At 44.0% G+C, this 14355-nt stretch overlaps 1 non-coding gene across 1 annotated transcript; it reads left to right on the top strand.

Moving 5' to 3' along the window:
* The first annotated feature begins 13621 nt into the window (after nucleotides 1–13621).
* LOC119443279 (U2 spliceosomal RNA) lies at nucleotides 13622–13807 on the top strand. The gene has a single exon (XR_005190230.1). It is a non-coding gene; the product is annotated as a U2 spliceosomal RNA (small nuclear RNA).
* The last annotated feature ends 548 nt before the right edge of the window (nucleotides 13808–14355 follow it).

Raw genomic sequence — 14355 nt, 5'->3', positions numbered from 1 at the left:
AAGGATACCGATAAGAGCTATCATATCTTTTTGAGCATCCTGAAAAAGCATTACCTGTGGTCATACGTGGATAACGTATGACCAAGTCAAGCTAATAAAACAAAAAAATAAACTTTTCGAGTCGTTCCTTTCATCCCGAAGGATCGAAAAATTTATAGAATATAAAATATTTCGAAAGAAGCTTAATAAAATTTTAAAGAAATCTAAATATGAATATTACAGTCGTATGTTTCATGCAAATTGCCTTCGAAATAGTGACATCTTATGGAAGAACCTTAACGAAGTGTTGAACGGAAAAAGAAGTAAAACAGCAGTTGAAAACCTGACGATTGGAAACATGAATGTAGCTGGCACGGACCTCGCATATTCTTTCGACGACTTTTTCGTCGGAATCGGTAGTAGCACATATTGTCCTGAAGCAACAAATCATATTGCTAGATTACAACATTCAGCATTTTTCCACCCAACAAATGTGCACGAAGTAAACAGCATTGTTCAGCGACTCAGAAACAGTCGCAGTCAAAACGCTGATGAACTTCAAATTAAGCCAATTAGGTATGTCATTGATTTACTTGCACCGATATTAACGCACATATATAATTTGTCCCTCACGACGGGCGTTTTTCCTAGTAGAATGCAAGTAGAGAAGGTAACAGGGATCTACAATAACGCAGATAAAAACAACTTATGCCATTATCGACCTGTGTCTGTGTTGCCCATTTTCTCAAAAGGGGCTAGAAAAAATTATAAACGCTCGGATAGAAAATTTCTCCAAAAACATAACCTCCTTACTGACTGTCAACAAGTTTCAGAAAAGGACGAAGTACTGAAACTGCACTTCTCGTCCAAAAGGAAACAATTCTGGAACATTTCTAAAATAAGACCATATGCAAGCAGCTCCAGAGAAATCTGAGCTGCTGCTCCTTTCCGCTACAAAGTACCAACGGTCTGTAAACCCCCTCCTTAATCTCACTCTCGCCGGTACTCCCATCCCCCGCACGTCATCCTGCCGGGTTTTAGGCTTTCCCCTCCAAGACCACTCTTTCAGCCGCGCAATACAGTCCACGATCACCACCTGCCACCAAGTAACTCACTTAGTCCGACGAGTGGTCAGGCGGCGCGGCGGTCTCGACGAATGCAGAGCCAATCAACTTGTAACAGCTTTTGCCTTGAACAAAATCCTTTATTCCCTGCCATACTGCACACTTACGCAGACGCAAATGCATCGCATTCAATCGGCTTTAAACACTCTCTATAAAGCTGCCCTACATCTTCCGACACACGCATCCACAGCCAAACTATACGCAACAGGCTTATTTCTTCCCCTTGCAGAGCTCTTGTGCCTCCATAGGGATCGACAACTTGGCCGCCTATCCAGCTCTGCGCACGGTCATTGGCTACTGCAGCGGGCTGGCATCCGGCCCATTGACTTTCCTCTGTACACTCCTCAACGACCTCTTCCCAGCAATCTCCGCTGTGCCCCTATTCCCTCTAATATGACCCCACATCTTCATGAGGGACGACGACAAGCCCGCGCTCACTTCCACGACCCTTTTCCACCGGACACTGTCACATGCTACGTCGACGCAGCGTATTACCAAACTCATGGCTCCACTGCTTGTGTGACAATGCCGACCCCCCTTGGCATTCCCATCACTTCCACCGCTGGCCCCTTCTCACTTCCTACTTCTTCTCTATCCCTTGAATTGGCCGCGATCGTTCACGCAACGCACGAACTAACCCTTCTTCCTCCCTCTCCTCGGTATCGCATTTGCTCGGACTCCATGGCGGCAATCAGGGCTCTTCGCGACAACAGACTTCCCGATAATCTTCATGACGACCTTTCTGACGCTCTTTCCCTTCTCTCCCCTGCTTTGGTCACTGTGGTGTGGGTGCCAGGTCATGCGGGGATTATCGGCAATAAGCTCGCTCATGAGCTTGCCCGCGAGATTAATAGCCGGGCGCCGACGATCCCCTGGCCTTGCCCGCCCATAGCGGACGAGGCACACTTTTATAAGAAAACTCTGAAGCAGCACTACAAACACCTCCGGCATTCATTGCAGACGCTTCCGCCACCACACCCTCGTCTCTCCACTGCCCAAGTACGCACCCTCAGGGCCATCCAGCTCAACACCTTGATCACTCCAGCACGCCTATACCTTTATCGTTACCGCTCACACCCCACATGTCCCAACTGCCCCTCTACGTACGCAAATGTAGAGCACATCCTTTTCTCTTGCCCCGCAGCCCTACAATCCCCTCACTACCCTAACCCCCCACCTCCCCACTGGCGGGTGTGGTTGGCGTCGGCGGCCTTCGCCGACCAGCTGGCCATGGTCCTCCTGGCGGAGGAATATCTATAGGTCTTAGTCTGACCTCGAATAAAGTCTTTTCTCTCTCTCCCCCCCCCCCCATATGACATTAGGTATCTTGTTAGACTTCAGCAAGGCCTTTTATCGAGTCAACCATCAGATACTACTCGATAAATTAGAACGCTATGGCTTTAGAGAAACGACTTTGCAACTAATCCAAAGCTATTTAAACTCTCGCCTACAATACGTTGAACTAAACAAACCTAAATCCAGGCTGATGCCCAGGAGTCAGGAGTTCCTCAGGGAAGTATACTGGGACCAATATTCTTCCTTATTTACATAAATGATATCGTACAAATTTGCAATAAATGCCAGTACCTTATATATGCAGACGATTGCTCAGTCCTTATAGATGGCATAAATATGAAAGAAGTAATACCTAAGGCTACGGCCTTCTGTCAGCTACTTTACCTGAGGTGTAAAAGAAATCGGCTTAACCTAAATTAATCAAAAACGAAGTGCGTCCTGTTTCGTCCACTGGGAACTGCGGAAATAGCAACTGGATTCATAACGCTAGGTCCTTACGAAATCACAATTGAAAAGTCGGTAAAATTACTAGGAGTCGTTTTCACGGAGCACATGTCTTGGAATGAGCACATAAAAAACCTACTAACGAAGTTAGGCAAAGCGGCTGGTGTGCTAAGTCGTTGTCGCCACATACTTTCAGCAAATGTGAAAAGGGCTTTATATTGCGCCTTGTTGAATTCCCACTTCTATTACTGCGCATCAGTCTGGGGAAACGCCACACTTACAAACCTACACACACTTACGATAATGCAGAAAAAAATGTCACAGTTTCGCCCTAAGGGCGAAGCAATGTATGCGATAGCAACACAGCAATGTCATACGAAGTAAGGTGAGCTGCTTTGGTAGCAATATGAATTGTAGTAACCATGAGCTGATTAAGTAAGCAGGTGTGCTGCGGCGTAAGTAGACCGACATGAAGAGAGACTCGATGACTACGAGAAGGCGCGTGTGAAACGGTGGTGTTGATGAGAGGCGCTTCCCGTGGGCAGCGCGTGCGAAGGGACACACCTGTAGCTCTGCACTGCCGATCCGGGCAGCATTGCATGTGTAGCGTGCGTTGGAAAATGTGGCCCGAGTATTACTAACTAAATGAACAAGCGTGGTGTGAGCGCGCACAAACAAACCTGAATAGATAACACTGAATGACTGCAGACAACGACTGTCAAAACGCTGGCAGCAAGCGCATACGCCGCAGCGGGCGAAGGTCCGTGCGGTCTATCGCTTCAACGGAAACTGAGCGGCGAATGCACGGCGCATAAAGGTCAGAGCCGTGTGGACGTAAGAGACGGCGCCGCGAGCGACGAGCGCGGTTGTTGGCAGAGTAGAAGTGCGCCCCCCCCCCCCCCGCTCCCTCCGGCGCTGGCTTCCCGCTTCCTTGCTTGCGCGTGGGTGATTGAGTGCGTTCGCTTCCGTGACAGCGCGCGTCCCCGCAAGCTTCCGCTCGGGCATACGGCGCGCGGCGAAGATTTTATCTATAGTGAACCTCAAGGCGACGGCGACGGCAGAAATCCGGTTGAAGTGTCCATATAATTGCTATCGCAACAAAAGACAGTGCGGTGCATTCATAACGCCTCGTTTCTAGAACACCCAGATCCACTATTTCGTAAGCATATAATTATAAAAGCGGACAAAATCTACCTCCACAAATTACTACTAATGTATAAAAATGCTCAACTTGGCAAAATTGAAAAGTTTTTAGACCTAGCCAATTTAAAGGAAAACATAGCGTTGTACCCTTTTAGGTACAAGCCACCTTTCGAAATTCCTTTCTCCTGTACACATTATGGCACAGAAAGCATTCGACACAGAATGCCACTTACATTGAACGAATACTATGCACGAGATATAGACATACTAACACTAACGAAAAAGGAAATATTTTATATTTGTATCTAGTATCTTGAATAGATCTTTCTTGATTTACTTATTCTAAAACGCTTAAATAATGTTTATGGTAATATGTTATACGTGTCCTCATCTAGTTTCTGTTGGTATTTTGTGTGTATTTTGTTTTCAATACTTCTTATTATGCTGCTCGTACGTTCTGTAAGACGGTGATCTTCATTTGAAGCTGCAAAAAGAAAATGAAAAACGTCTCTGTATGCTCATTTCCTGCATGCATATTTGTTGCTGTACGGGTGGCAAGAGCTCAGTCAAGCTGCGACAAAGCAGCTTTTTTCTCTTGCCACCTATTTTCGTTGTATCGTGTACACGAAAGACGGAAATAAACAGATTGATTGATTTGCCAACGGGCACACCAAGACTGCACATGGTTAAGATTATGTCGCAAAGTATCTTCGTCAGTGACATTATTAATGGCATGATAAATCACGCAGTCATCAGCGAACATCCGTATTTTGCAAGTTACGTGAAGGGGTAAGTCATTGATATATATTAAAAAAAGAAGTGGACCAAGAACAGATCCTTGAGGGACACCTGAAAGTACCGGAAGAAGTACGGAAGACTGCTTCTTGATAGTAACGAATTGCGCGTGGTTAGTGAGGGATGTTTCTAGCCATTTTAATACATCGATGTTTAAGTTCAAGAAAGAAAGTTTATGTAACAAGCGACGGTGAGAAACTTTATCAAAGGCTTTTTCGTAGTCGAGAAAGATAGCGTCAGTTTGTTGATTGCAGTCAAGGTTCGCATGAAGGTCGTGAATGAAAAGAGCTAGTTGGGTTTCGCAAAAAGGCCCTTACGAAATCCATGCTGTGCAGGCTGAAAGAAATGGTTGGCGTCGAAATGGTCCATGATGAGTGAGTAAATAACGTGTTCCATTATCTTACATGGAAGGCTTGTTAAGGAAATGGGGCGATAATTTAGTGGGTTGTTCCTGTTCCCTATTTTGTAGATGGGAATGACCTTTCCTACTTTCCAGTCACGAGGGATGCAGCCTGCTGAAAGCGACTGAGCAAACAAAAGACACAAAAATGCAGCTGAGATATTTTTAGTATTTTTAACGGTTTCGAGTTAATACCATCGATACCGGTGGAGGACGAGAGCTTGAGGTTATCAATTACATTGGCAAATACCATCTGCGCAGAACATGATGGCCGGCATAACAGAGACTATGTTGCTAGACAGTAATGGTAGAGGAGTACTAGTATGTTTAGTAAAAACTGAGGCGAAGGCATAGTTGAAAGAATTGGCACAGTCAGTATTGGTCATAATGTTTCCCGAATCGTCAGCAAGAGATATGGCGTGAGTTTGAGTGGGGTTGATTACGTCCCAGAATTTCTTGGGATTTTCTCTGAGTATTTTTGGTAAGTCGTTGTTAAAAAGGGTATGCTCTGCACTGCGGACAGCAGATAAGTAAGTTTTTTCAGCATAATAATACTTTTCCCACGTGTTGGCGTTCGTACTCTGCTTGGCGGCTCGAAAAAGTCTTTTTTTTTTCTTATTTTCTAGTCGCTTTACATGGTTAGTGAACCATGGGTTCTGACGGTTTTCGCGAAAAGTAATTTTTGGTATATGTTTGTCGGCTAATTCAATAATTTTACTTTTCAACAGCACCCAATTATTATGAATAGATCGGTCGTAGAATCGAGATTCAAAGTTTGGTAGAAATGCAGCCAGTTCTTCAATAATGGCTTCGAAGTTTCCTTTATCGTACAGGCTGATAGTTTTGCTGCAGGTTGCACGTGGCGGTGCGGAAAAGAAAAAGGTAGCGTGAAGAACTTTGTGGTCACTGATTGCAGGAAGGAAGGATAAATATGATAAGCTGTCTGGATGATCAGTTAGTATAAGGTCTAAGATGTTTGCACAGTCACACGAGACACGTGTCGGTTCAGAAACAAGCTGTAAAAGATTAAAGTTCAAACAGACGTCGATGAAGTCCCTAGCCTCAGCATTAGTTGATGCTGCGGATAGGTCACACCAGGAAAGTTAAAGTCACCGAATAAAATAATATGAGCGTTAGGGTGTGCGTCAGTAACCTGGCATAAAGTGTTGTTTAAGTTTGCAGGGAAATCGAGGCTGTTGACAGGGGGTCGATAGCACACACCCAGCACGACAGCCTGAGCGGAGAAGTATAGCCAGGCTATCTCAAGACCAGTAGGAGGCGCGTTTGGTGTGCAGGGTAATTGCTTGTTAAATGCAATAAGAACCCCCCCCCCTCCTCCTCGTGTTCCTCGACGGTCACAGCGATGAATTTCGAAGTTTGGCAAGTCGGATAATACCTCATTGTCGCTGATCTCCGGTGTCAGCCACGTTTCGGTTAAAATAAGTAAATTACTGCCAGATGAAGAAATAAGACTTGATATTTCTTCGCGTTTAGGAAGAGAACTACGGGCGTTAGAAAAAATAAGAGATAAAGAAAGGTCATTCGTTGTGGGGAGGGGACAGGGCATAAGTGAACCTTTAATGCGCTTTGATTGCTAGTGAATTACTTTTACGGTGCGAGATTGTTCATCGTATTCGTAGCGTTTGGTTCCTATAATAAGTGTTTTGAAGCGTAGTTCGAAAGGTGTTGCCTTGCTTTTGCCGAAAACAACAAGATGTTTGCGGGAATTTCGAACGGCGGGTGAAAAGTCTTCCCCAATGCTGCAGTTACTCCCCTTTAACTTGCGACCGTTAGTCAAGACCAATTGGTTTGTTTTATAGAATGCAAACTTGGCAATTATGGGCCAGGTGAGTAGCGACCCAGCCGGTGTGCACGATCAATTTCTTTCGGATCGAGGCTTATGTCCATGTGCTCACGAGTACTATCAACAAAAAGCTTTTCTGATTGCGCAAAAGTTTCAGAAGGGCTGGAATCAGGAATACCGTACAATATTAAGTTGTTCCTACGTGAACGGTTGTCAGCATCTTCTATGCGGCTCTCGAGGCTAGATACCAGGCGACCAGTTTCAGTGGTAGCAGCATGCACAGCTTCTCATTCACTTAGTAGGGGGATCAGTGCCTGGTAGTGTTCAAGTTCCATCATTCGCTTATTTAGGTCCGTTAGTGTTTTGTCGGTGCTGAAAAGTTTAGGCCTTGTACCTCAGTGATTACTTTGCCACCTTCTGTAACTCAGCGAGAACGTCATTTATACTAGGCCCCGGATTGATTTCAACATCTCCTGACAGCAGTAGCAATCACTGAATGACATGCGTACATTCACCAAACAGAGCGAGGCAGCACCAGGTTACTTGCACTTTCAGGGGAGTTCATACCAAGTATTCATTCTGCTAGGCTTAAAAAGCGTAAAAAATCATGGATAACATTTTGTATCTCGAGGCTAACTACAAAAAGAAGGCGTGTGTTTGAAAGATAAAAAAAACGAAAGAACAAGTGCATTTCAAAAGTGTACAGGAATTAACACGCGTGTACAAAAACAGTTGAAAATGCGAAAGAATAGTATTTTAAACGACTAAATGACAAAATGAGAATAAACCCTAAACCTTGATGACCGTTTTGAAGGGATGTGGGTCTGATCCTGTTGGGATAAATGAAATATTTGCAATGAATGCACTCTTGTCGACGATCTAGAAAAATCGACGTGCTTAAACAGTTTATTTATTTATTTATTTATTTATTTATTTATTTATTTATTTATTTATTTATTTATTTATTTATTTATTTATTTTAGATACCCTCAATTGCCGAGGCTTTGCAGAGGGGAGTGGGTAACATATAAATAAAGAAAAGAACAATGAAACATGCAGCATTATACAGTATTAGCGACAAATTGTAAAAGTGAAATGAAATATAACAGAATGGTACTGAAACAAATATAACTGAACTGAACAGAACAGAAATAAACACATCATGTTATACAATACTAGTAGCAAAGTATGAACGTAACAGAAATTTAGGAAAGGGAGAAAAGAAAACATGAGAAAACAAAAAAAAAACGTGAAAAAGCAAACGAAATTGCAGGCATCGCGACACATGTAAAAAAAAAGACAGAAAGAAATAAGTGGGGAGGAGGGATGATTAAGCACATTGCAGGTGCGCAGATGAAGAATGGGGAAAAAGAGAATGATCAGAAATGGAAACAACGTCGTCAGGTAGGTGTTTCCAATCGTTTGATGTGTGCGGTATGAGAGAGAAATAAAGTGTGTTTGTTTTGCAAAAAATGCCTTTCACTTTGTGTTTATGGTCAATCCCAGATGAGCGATAAGTGGGTGGCGTGATAACCTCGGTACGTAGTGATGAATGATGGACTTTCAATCAGTTTTTCTTTCTAAATCTTAATGCAGCCCGGAATCGTCAAATAGCAGCGCTCCTCTTATGCAACCAATCGAACTTAGCGTTAGCGGCATTGAACCTCTGCTTAGGAATCTCGATGAAAGTAAGGCTGTACTGACCCCGATGGTATTTCTCGAAGAACTTTTAAAAAGTGTGCTCGCCCCGTTTAACTTTATCTACTGGTCAGTTACGTCTGCTACTGGAAAGTAGCAGACGTAGTCCCAGTTCGTAAAGGAGATATGAGAACAATCTTGAAATAGCGTGCAACGGAACAGCACAACAAAAAGGAAGACGAACACTTGATAAAGGAGGTTCAAGAAAAGACGTTGCTAATTACAGACCTATTTTGCTCACATCAATTTCGTGTAAGATGATGGAGCACATAATATACAAGGCTATAGTGAAACATCTCATGGACAATGCGTTGCTAACGAATAGTCAACATGGTTTTCGCAAGGAGTTTTCATGTACGACGCAACTTCTCGAGTTCTATAGCAACCCAGCGTATGCGATTTGGGTGGGCAAATAGACTGCATTTTTTAGACTTCCGCAGAGCATTTGAGGCTGTCTCCTATGCTCTGCTTCTTGATAAACTTCGAATGATTAACATAGATTCAAATGTTTTTACGCCCTCAGTCTTGAACGACAAGTCAGACTATCTAGAGGTCACGTCAGGCGCCCTGCAGGGGTCTGTGCTTGGGCCTCTTTTATTTCTTGTTTAAATTAATGACAGTCACTTAGGCATCAGCTTTCACATGCGACTCTTCACGAATTACTGTATTATATATAGAAACTTACGATTGAACACGATGTCCTAGAACTACAGGCCGATCTTGACCGCATTAGTGAATGATGCTCAACGTAGAAAATGAACCTGAAAAACATGGGCGCAATAAATGCGCCCATGTTTGTTTTACTAAGAAGAAAAAAAAATTATGTAACCTACCATATAAGGAACAATACTTTTGGTAAGACATTCACGAATAAATATTTGGGTGTGATGCTGTCGGGCGATTGCTTTTGGAGTGCACATGTGGACTGTGGTTGCCACAGCCGCAGTAGCCTTGAATTATATTCAAATAAATTTATAACTTGCAAATTCCAGCCTTGAAAGCATGGCGTACCTAACATTATATAAGACCTATCTTGGAATATGTCTGTACTGTTTGGGACCCGTCTCAAATATGCCTGATCAATAAACTAGGGAAAATTCAAAACAGAGCAGCCAGCTAGGTTCGTCTTGGGTTGCACGGAAATGAAAAAATAGTTGAATTGGGAATCACTTTCGTCTCGCCGAAAGAAACTGTGGTTAAACCTGTTGTACCAAATATTTAATAAGAAAACTGGAATTGATAGCGAAAGTTACTTAAGACAGCCAAATTATATATCTGGACGGACTGACCACAAGTATAAATTAGGGAATACCAGGCCAGGACGAACCTCTATGCAAGTTTTTTATTTATTTTTTTTTACTATCGCTCAGCGGAATCGACTGACGTCTGAGCAAGTGTGAACGTAGATGTTTTTTTTTAAGCTTATAACCCCTCTGCTGTAACGCACTTGGGCTAAGCGGGGAATGTATGAATAAAGAATAAAGAAAATGTATGGGTAGTTAACCACCACGTTCACAAGTTACTCTACTTGCCGATGGCAGTCACATATTTAAACGTGGTATCTGGCAGACCTTTAAAAGGGGTGTATGCCAGTTAGACGATTACGCAATTCAGCGTCACGCGTTCCAGTTCTTCCGAGCGCGTGTGAGCATTCTTTTAAATATATTTTTTCCCATCGTAAATGCTAAGCGAAGCCAGCCGTTGTGGTGGTGATGCACGGGGATTCGGGATACACATTTCGAAGAACGCGCTGCCAGAATGCAGCTCGTTTTTAAAATCATTAGCATATTCAGGGCAGTGACGCCTTTCGAGCAACCTGGTTTGGCGGCCCTGCTATGCTTCGTTGAGTGGCAGCCTTCGCCGGAAATAGCATAAATACGCCGCGGCGGGGTTCATCGTTTCGAGGGAATTTTCTCTCGCTCTCAACACACACTGCGAGAAGGAGAGCACTCGTTTTGTAAAGAAAAAAAAATGGCGTGAAACCCATTTGTGCATGTTCCACCAAGGCAGTGCATTTCGAAGCTCGAGGCAGCATAACCACGTCCAGAATGTACCCCCATTTTCATTTTTTTTTCTTAAAAATTTCTTCCCAGACGCCATCGATTGGCAGTCCACATACAGTGCTGAAAAGTACAACAGAAGCCTGTTTGATCGCATGAGCTGTGCGAGTGGATTGTTATACATTTATAAGACGGCACCGATGCCAGTATGGCGTGCTATATTATTCTAGGCCTCCCTCATCTTTGTAATCTGTTCTTAGGCTCCTTGGCTGCGCAAGCAAGAGGAAGCTACGCCACTCTCCTGCCTAAATGCAGTCTGGCAACAACGGTCACCAGTGGCTCGCATTGGGCAGCATTTAATCGATGGCTGCGGACCTTGGGCGATCTCAGACCGACGTTATTCCAGGCCTTGTGCTGCACGCATAGGGCCACACGAACAGTTGCGTAAAGCGAGCCTGTTTCCTCCCATTTGAGCAGTCAAACTGTTTGCGGGTGACGTTGAATCGAACCCTTGCAACTGCTCTCGAGGTAGCGTGCACAACTCCTACGAGAGCCCACCTTTATATCATTCCCAATGTACATATCTTCGTGTGATAAATAAACTCCATTCAATTCGCTCAATTGAAACTGGGCAACCGACGAATTTAGGGGACTTGAGGCTAAACAGGAAGCAACTGATAATGAAATTAAACTACTGAACGACAGAGTTAACAGTCTTGAGGCTGCCCTCACTTCGCTCCGTTCCGCTGAGCCCAGCGCAGTTAACTTACCGATGCGTAACATAGCTGATCAACTAAACATTATTAATTTGATGTAGGAAGACACTGAAAATCGGCTGCGACGCAATAACTTGCTCTTCTTCGGTATTGATGATGATCACAACGACGATTGGTCCACCTTTGAGCAAAAAATAATGAATTTCTTTTCTCAAAGAATGTCTTTTGACGTAATAGTTCAGCGGATACCAGCTAGGTGGTTAAAGGCAAAATGAGACATCCACCACTTGCTACAAAGGAAACTCCCATACGGGTTCCTCAAAAGAAAAGCGGTGCAGTTGAAGGAAAATTCGTCCTGGTCCGGGACTCGAACCCGGGACCATTCTGGGGCAGCCGCTTTACCATCTGCAGGCAGCTAGCAGATGGCACGTAATAGTGCCTATTATTTATTTATTTACAAAGACCTTACAGGCCCCCTTAGGAGGGCATAAACGGAAACACAACTATAAGAGCTAGTAGACATATTATGTAGCAAGGGGCACTTATACATTTCTAATACAATGCATTCAAACACAAGGGATACAGCATACTTTCAAGATGTAACTGATGCGCAGTAAAAACCAGAATGCAACAATGAAAAGCATAAAGTCGGTGGACAGATTAAAAGGGCGCAATTGAAGGATGACTGCCGACACGGTTGCGGAAAGAATCATGGTTTGGTAAGGAAGCGATATTATCGTTCCGCAGAGAAATGGCACGTGGAAGCGCAGAGCTGTTGAAGGCTAATGTGTGACCGAAAATGCGCGAGTAACTGAAATTGTTATGGAGGCGTTTTGACATGCGCAAAGGCATTTCGGGAGGTAGTGCATTACCGTAAACGTACTTGTGAAACAAACAAAGAAGTGTGATGCAACGGCGAGTGTCAAGTGAAATGATGTCATGATTCTGTTTAATTTCAGTTACGCTATATAGGAACGGTTATAATCACAAGAAAGAAAACGGGCTGCTCTGTTCTGTACGGCTTCTAGCACATTGATTAGATATTTTTGATGAGGCGACCACACTGGGCTTGCAAATTCTAGTTGAGGCCGGGCAAATGTTGCATATGCAAGCTTCCGGATGCTGGCTGGGCTGTTTTTCAAGTTTCTTCGTAAATACCCCAAAGTTCGTGAGGCGTTGGCGCAAATGGCGGTGACGTGGAATGCCCAGGACAGGTTACGAGCAAGGTGAACTCCGAGATACTTATATGAAGATGCTTCCGAGACCTGAGAGTGGTTTAGATAGTAGCTGAACTTAGAATTGACATGCTTACGGCTAAAAGCGATAACGTTACATTTAGATTCGTTAAGATGCATTTGCCAGGTACTACACCAATCAGAAACAGTTTTGAGGTCATTTTTAAGTGCAATGTGTTCGTCGATAGAGTTAATGGTACGGTAAATTATGCAATCGTCAGCAAAAAAAAGGATGGAAAAAGATATGTTATTAGGCAGGTCGTTGATGTATTTTAAAAAAAGTAAGGGTCCTAAAACGCTACCTTCTGGAACACCGGAAGTGACATAGCAAGGGGGTGAATACACATTGTTAACAACTGTGAACTGCTAGTGAAGTGCCAAAACACTTACGTCGAAACATTTGCCTTTGCTTCGAGTTGTTGATAATTTCGACTTCTCCCTGCCATCTGCTACCCGCCTTGTAACTCAGATGGTAGAGCGGCTGTCTCGGAAGGGCGGTAGTGGCGGGTTCGAGTCCCGGACCAGGACGAATGTTTCTTGAACTGCGAGCCTTTTCTTTCGAGGAAACCCTATTGGTAGCAATTTGCTATACGACTGGGTGGATGTCTCATTTTCCCTTTAAAGACCAGCACCGAACAGGTTCACGGAATTGGCAAATTTGCTTCAGGTAAGGCTTCATTGCAAGGGCAAATAGGCTATTATGGCGTCCACGCACAGATCGCAAGTACGTGATGACCATGTGGTGACCATTGCTCCTGTGAAACGGGATGGACGGTTTCCTTCCGCCGCGCCCCTTTTCTGTTCGTTCTTGGTAGGTACGCTGTTCTGCTTCAGACCATACAACACGTGGCCTAACCATTTCACAGTCACAACAGCACTGAGGAAAGGAGCCTACGTAGATTATGACGTCAGGAGAGAGGAGACACTGAGATTGGTAGGCACTAGTTTGAATACGCGGGATGGCATGCGCATGTATGGTGCGAACGTAGACATGCCCGAGGCGGGTCAAAGTGTAGTATCTGTTCTTATCAGCTTAATATATATGATACGGGTTGTATTTGGACCCAAGATATTAAACTTATTTTTGCAAGTTGGCGGAATCCTTGAAGCCTGCTTCACCTCCACCGCGGGTCGGCCCGGCATTGCATTGTCTTCGGGATCGGCCCACGGGAAAATTTTCTCTGTGGATGAGACTCGATAGACCGACGCAAAATTTTTCAGAACCCAGCCATATCCAGCTTCGCTGTAAAAGTTGATAATGTTTGCTAAGGCACAGAACCAACCCTTCAAGTTATCTGTCTATAAGCTTCGAATGGACAATAAAACTTACACGTACTGTAAGGCATCTGACACAGTCATGACATGCACCAGATTTCCACACAAGAGAAAACGCTTACACATGAGCAAGCCTCATTCGTCGGTGTTATCATATCATCTTCATTTATCGTTTACTAACATACGCAGTCTTCTTCTTAAACGCGATCTACTGCGCTCTTTTATAGAGGTTATTTGCTCTGAAATTCTTGTTAAGTTAAGACCCAACCCACCACCTTACTAAGTGAAAGAACAACAAGTTAACAAGGCAAAAATCCGAGACAGCCATTGCAATTTAAGCAGCGATGACGAATTTCCCAAGCTAGAGAACCCGTCCACAAGCTCGGGCAGTGCACCACGACGCCACGCCGGCCGAAGCAAGTCTAGGTCTAGGTCTAGGTCTAGGT

Source organism: Dermacentor silvarum, chromosome 2 (assembly GCF_013339745.2).
Source record: "Dermacentor silvarum isolate Dsil-2018 chromosome 2, BIME_Dsil_1.4, whole genome shotgun sequence".
NCBI classification, from domain to species: domain Eukaryota; kingdom Metazoa; phylum Arthropoda; class Arachnida; order Ixodida; family Ixodidae; genus Dermacentor; species Dermacentor silvarum.
The sequence above is the reverse complement of the archived record's forward strand: the minus strand, read 5'-3'. Positions and strand labels throughout refer to the sequence as shown.